This window comes from Papaver somniferum, unplaced genomic scaffold (genome assembly GCF_003573695.1).
Source record: "Papaver somniferum cultivar HN1 unplaced genomic scaffold, ASM357369v1 unplaced-scaffold_135, whole genome shotgun sequence".
NCBI classification, from domain to species: Eukaryota; Viridiplantae; Streptophyta; class Magnoliopsida; order Ranunculales; family Papaveraceae; genus Papaver; species Papaver somniferum.
This window is the reverse complement of record NW_020622713.1, coordinates 5,323,794-5,329,513: the sequence shown is the minus strand read 5'-3', so window position 1 is coordinate 5,329,513 and position 5,720 is coordinate 5,323,794. Positions and strand designations below refer to the sequence as shown.

At 34.7% G+C, this 5,720-nt stretch overlaps 1 long non-coding RNA gene across 3 annotated transcripts; it reads left to right on the top strand.

The window, feature by feature from the left end:
• The first annotated feature begins 1,039 nt into the window (after positions 1-1,039).
• On the top strand, positions 1,040-5,039 carry LOC113334211. Of its 3 annotated transcripts, none has more exons than XR_003352649.1 (11): positions 1,040-1,196; positions 1,426-1,471; positions 1,578-1,608; positions 1,702-1,772; positions 1,886-1,999; positions 2,173-2,286; positions 2,382-2,460; positions 2,612-2,656; positions 3,246-3,348; positions 3,570-3,622; positions 4,564-5,039. It is a non-coding gene; the product is annotated as an uncharacterized LOC113334211 (long non-coding RNA). The 3 variants fall into 3 exon arrangements; XR_003352648.1 differs by having other exon boundaries at positions 4,560-5,039; XR_003352650.1 differs by having other exon boundaries at positions 1,578-1,616; positions 4,560-5,039.
• Positions 5,040-5,720: the final 681 nt, after the last annotated feature.

Genomic DNA, 5,720 nt, shown 5'->3' with positions numbered 1-5,720 from the left:
TGAACCTGTGATGTTCAATTCTGATATATTTCGTCTCTAGTTCATCCGAACGACAAACTCAGGTCTAACTCTAGTAATCTGATATATTTCGTCTTCAGTTCATCCGAACGAGAAACTCAAGTCTAACTCTAGCAATCTTTAAACCTGTGATTTTCCAATCTGATATATTTCGTCTTCAGTTCATTTGAACGAGAAACTCAGGTCTAACTCTAGTAATCTGATATACTTCGTCTTCAGTTCATCCGAACGAGAAACTCAGGTCTAACTCTAGCAATCTTAGAACCTGTGATTTTCCAATCTGACATATTTCGTCTTCAGTTCATCCGAACGAGAAACTCAGGTCTAACTCTAGCAATCTTTGAACCTGTGATTTTCCAATCTGATATATTTCGTCTTCAGTTCATCCGAACGAGAAACTCAGGTCTAACTCTAGCAATCTTAGAACCTGTGATTTTCCAATCTGACATATTTCGTCTTCAGTTCATCCGAACGAGAAACTCAGGTCTAACTCTAGCAATCTTTGAACCTGTGATTTTCCAATCTGATATATTTCGTCTTCAGTTCATCCGAACGAGAAACTCAGGTCTAATGATTTCTAAATATATTTTTGTATATTTCGGAACTCGTGTTTGTCTTAATGATTTCCAAATATATTTTTCATTCTTACTACTCATTTCTTATACTTCCCAAAGCTTTAAACGATATCACATGGTGCTCCACTTATTATTGAAACTAGAGAACCGTTCATAAATTTTTCTTTTGACACATGGCAAGAAGCTAACCATCAGATATTCTTGGACCAATTACATCGGTGATAGGGAATTATCGTCTGGCTATACCACACAATAACTGAGTTAAGGTACTTTTGCGAAACGCACAAATAAGAAATCGCGTGCCTACATCTCCTTGATTAGTTACTCGAGGTAGGTTTTCTTATACTCCACATATCTCTAGAAGAAAGAGAATATCAATCAACTTTATCTCTTTTTCATTCTCCTCTCCTCTGCATCTCACCCTCTCACCTCCCTTTCCTCACTTTTCTTCGTCCCTGATCACTTTATTGATGAGGTTTTATTTAGTGATTTCGGTGCGTTTATGAGTGGATCTGGTAATTGGTTTTGTCATCAGAGAGTATCTCGATTTTCCGTTCGATTCTCCCATCAAGATAAATTTCTTCTCTATAGATCTCTTCTGAGGTTTGTTGGATCTTCTCATATTTGTTGAGAAAACAAATCAAGGATTCGCAATTTTTATGTTTCTTCATTTGATTTCATGGAGTTTAAATCATGGGTTTGGTTTTAATTTAAGTTTTATGATCTCAGTTTTGAGTTAGATTATTATATTTGTGTTTGTCTTAACAGTATTTCATCATTCATATCTGAAATTTGTGGGATTTATAATGATTTTGGTTTGTGATTTTTTCAGATATTGAGTAGATTAGTCGAAAGCTGAGAAGCAGGAACAATTAGAGGTTTATTTCTTTGATTGCATAAGTCTGTCTAATTTATTTGTATTTGGTCTCTGAAATGTTTGTTTTTTGTTTTTGTTTTGGGTGATCCAACTCTTGGAATCGGCAGTAAATGATGCTAATGACTCTTGGGTTTTGAGGTGATATGGTACATTTGACTAATTAGCGTTTTATTTTCTCAAAATCTATGCTACCAGATCATGTTAAGATAACTGTGATTGAATTCCATTCAGGGTTCTGGTGATGATGGTGTGGTGGTGCTGATGAGAAAAAAGAGTAATATGTTTTAGTTGAAAGATCTGAGGTGAGGTTATTTTAATAAGTGGGTTTTATTTTTCTGGGTTTTAGTTTTCAATTGAAAATTTGGTTTTTTTTTTGTTGACTGGTTTAATTGTGTGTTAGTTTTCTCTTCTGCAGTTTTGCCTCGTACTTTAAGGAAATTGAGGTGTGGAAACAAAAGACAATCTTGAACAGAAGACCAACATAACTGCACATTAAGTAGAGAAAAATCCTGAAAGTACAGAAAAAAGGGTAAAATTCTTATTGCATTCATTATTTACTTCAGTAATGGTAGGGCTGCGATGTTGGTGTTGCATGATAATCTTGCAGGCTGTGGTTTAGTCTTGGGACTTGTTGGTTTTAACTTGATTAGGTTATTTGTTTTAATAAAGAAGTTGCATTCCTAATTATATTTTTTTTGGCAGGTCATCCTTGGATTTCAGAACTACAATGATATAACAGTACCTACTGATATTCTCATATTTAGGCTCATGAAATCCTGTATGCGCTCATCATATCTATATAAAGTTACATTAAGAGTGAGTAATTTAATATTCTCTAAATTTGCTTTATTATTGATCATGTCTCATAATTTGGTTTGTCCATTACCCTTGCTTTTCTGGCATTGTCTAAGAAATTGACTGTAGATGAACTCTTTTATCTGAAGGAGTAGTTTGCACTGTTAGAACATAACTTTGGGGAATATCTGGACGGTAAGTTGAAGAAAGAAAGAACAGATAGAGCAATTATTTGGTTTATGATTACCGGGTCTCCTTTGAAAGATAACACCAATCATTATTGTCCAGCTGGATTGTAAATATGCATATGTTAACTAACGTCTTGTGCTTCTGTAATTTGAATCAGGTGTGGATGAAACAGGACATGATGTTGCACCATAGATGTTACTAAGTAAGTTTGTTTTCTTTCACTTCGTATTTGTGTGCTTACAAGGTGACCAAAATGCCCAGAGTGGTTTTGTGCAATGATATGCTAATAGCGCACTCTTGCAGTGGCATGCTGTGGCTTAGTGCAATGGATCTGCTGTTGTGTGTCTGTAAGAGAGTATGTAAGAGGAGTAGAGCATTAACATGTGTCTGCAGTTAACCATTATTCTTGCTTATGTTCTGCAATTCTCTTTTGCTCATGTAATTCTTCATTCTGCATCCTTTATTTTTTGAGGTATTGGATTTGCCAGTCATGAATATACTTGAAAATTAGATGCGTTATTTATTGGAGACACTGAATATGTTCTTATGGTTTTCATAGTGATACTTGGTATAGTTTAGTAATTGTAGGGCAGTTGATGGGTAATGGCTTTAGTGAATGATGCTATCAATCTCTTGTTAACCCTGGCATGTATTAGAATTATTATCTTTCGCTCACATAATATTAATGTATAGAGTTAATATGATAAGTAGGTACCCTAGATTATGGCTTTCGTATGTTATTATTGTGCAAGATTGATATAACTGAGAAGTATGTATTGTGTCTATTGCAGGTATCTTGCCTACACCTTCAAGTATGCAATTTTGACCAAGATGGATGTTCTGATCTTGAGCATAGGAGGCCCTAGTTAATTAGATCCTCCTTCAGTTGAGAAGGTAAACATTTCATGGACTTGGTAGTTGGTCGCTTAAAATTATATAATTATCTTTTTCAGAAAAACCTTGATAAACTTGGTTGCTTGTATCGATTTTCGTTGTGTCAGACATTGTTCGATATTATTTACTCTTGCTTGTATAAGTTATCTCTAAAACTAATTTATTTACTCTTGCTTGTATAAGTTATCTCTAAAACTAAATGCATTGATTGTTATTTGCAGGAAGTAGTGGATACTCTTATTTGTATGAGAGACTTTGGCAGGCAGGAATTATAGTAAGTTCATAGATTATTCATTTTGAATACAATGCATTCTATGAGGGAAGTTGTTTTATGGCGCACGTGTTTTCTTGTTTAAGTTTTATTCACTGAATATATGGGGATTAGTTTGGTTGCTTCATTAGGTTACAAAACTTATTCTTTTCAAAGTTCAATGTAGTTTAATTTATATTTTTGCCCAATTCATAGCTGAAGTAAGGTGCCATAGCATGCATCCATACATAATAGAGAGTAATTGTAAATGTCTTCCAAAAACCTTGTGGTTTACTTTTTGCCAAGAATGTCGTATTTAAGGTTTTGAGAGTCCAATATTTTTTCGGGTTAGCTGAAGCAATAGTTCAGAAGTAAAGATTAAATTTTACAAGTACATATATAAGTAGTTGTTACCATGTGTGTTTGAGTTTTAAGGGACCTATTTTCACGTTATTGTAAAGTACAAGAAGTTGCAGTAATCCTTGTCCCTTTTGTTAATTCGCATCTATTTGATTTCAGTATTGGATCAGTCACTTGGAAATACCTACGACAGCCTACCTCTTTTCCCCTTTTCCTCTAGATATTAACCGAATGAGTTTCCATTTGCTTATGAATCAATTGTAGTGCCGGACTGCAACAGGAATTCAGGTTCAAAACGGCCTGCAATATATATATATATATATATAATTTTTTTTGACTCTTGACCACTGAACTCATAATGTAGGATAGAAATAATGAACACCAATCATGTTCATCTACATGCCCCTATTATTTATTCTTGGTGGTGCTATAGCATATTATTGTTCCTGATATTCATTTATTAGAAGTAGCTGATATGAGCTTCACATCTAGTGGTGGTCATTCTGCTTCACATCTAGTAGTAGTGAAGCAGCATTTAAAGAGCACATCTGTCTGTTGTTTGCGTCATTAACTAATATCTATGCTCAATTTTTATTGTTAGACAGGTCAGGATTACTAGATGCCAATGCTGAAACCGGTGCATCCAAAGAGAACTAAGTGCTTTTGTTCTTGATCTTGGTTGTGCTCTTCAGGTATTTCCACTCCAAATCTTAGGTGTTTGAGCTTTGGAGTTGAGCATCCAGCTGCTTAAGTTGATAGATACATTTGTCATGCCTGTAACCTATATTCTTGTACCAACTAAGCAGCTGGAGAGGATTTTGTTTTTTTCCGAGAGTACTTGAATAAGATTAAATTGTTTTTGGGTAGATTTCATAATGATAATGAATAGAAGTATTCCTTCGTATTTGTGTTTTCGTAATGAATGTATGGATGGAATGATGGTGGATAGGGAATGATGGTGGATAGGTTGCATATTGAAAAGAAGAAACTGCAATTGTGGTTGTATTTCAGGCCTGTAAACTGAAAGTGCAGGTCTACGATAATGACCTGTAAGCTGGAAGTCCAGGTCCATCAAAATGATATGGGCTACACATTTTTTTTTATTGTAACGGAGAGAATTGTCACGGTTATAACTGTGACACAAATTGTGAAGAAAAAATAACACGCGTCATCATCTTACCGTTGTTACAATTGAGAGTGACACTTTAATCGCTATAAAGCCGTGACAAAAGGACGACACGTGTCTGTTACAAATTAACGGCAACACTAATATGTGTTAGTTTAACCGTGACAAAAAGGGACACTTGTCGCCGGGACAGTCGTTGCAAGGTTTAGTAACAGTTATAAGTGTTGTTGTAAATGTGACTCTTTAAGACACGTGTCATACTCCTAATTGTGGTTAACAGAGAGTAACAGCTAAAACCGTTAAGATAAATGTGACAAATATGACACGTGTCGCTCTCATAAAATTAGGTCAATTGTGGCTATTAATTATTGTAACGCTTTTCACATGTGATTGTATCTGCCTTTTGTCGCAGATAAAACCGTTACAAAACACCATCACAATTATTCATAACGGCCTATTTAGTAACCGTTACAAATTCAATAAGTAACAGGTATAAGCTGTGACAAAATCCTGGAAATGGTGTAGTTAATGGGAGAGTAATGTTAATTTTTTGTTGTAGGATTAATTATCAAATTATGTATGTGTTAGAAAAACCAGAGTTGTTAGATCATGCGAATGGTGATGTTGCAGAATTTG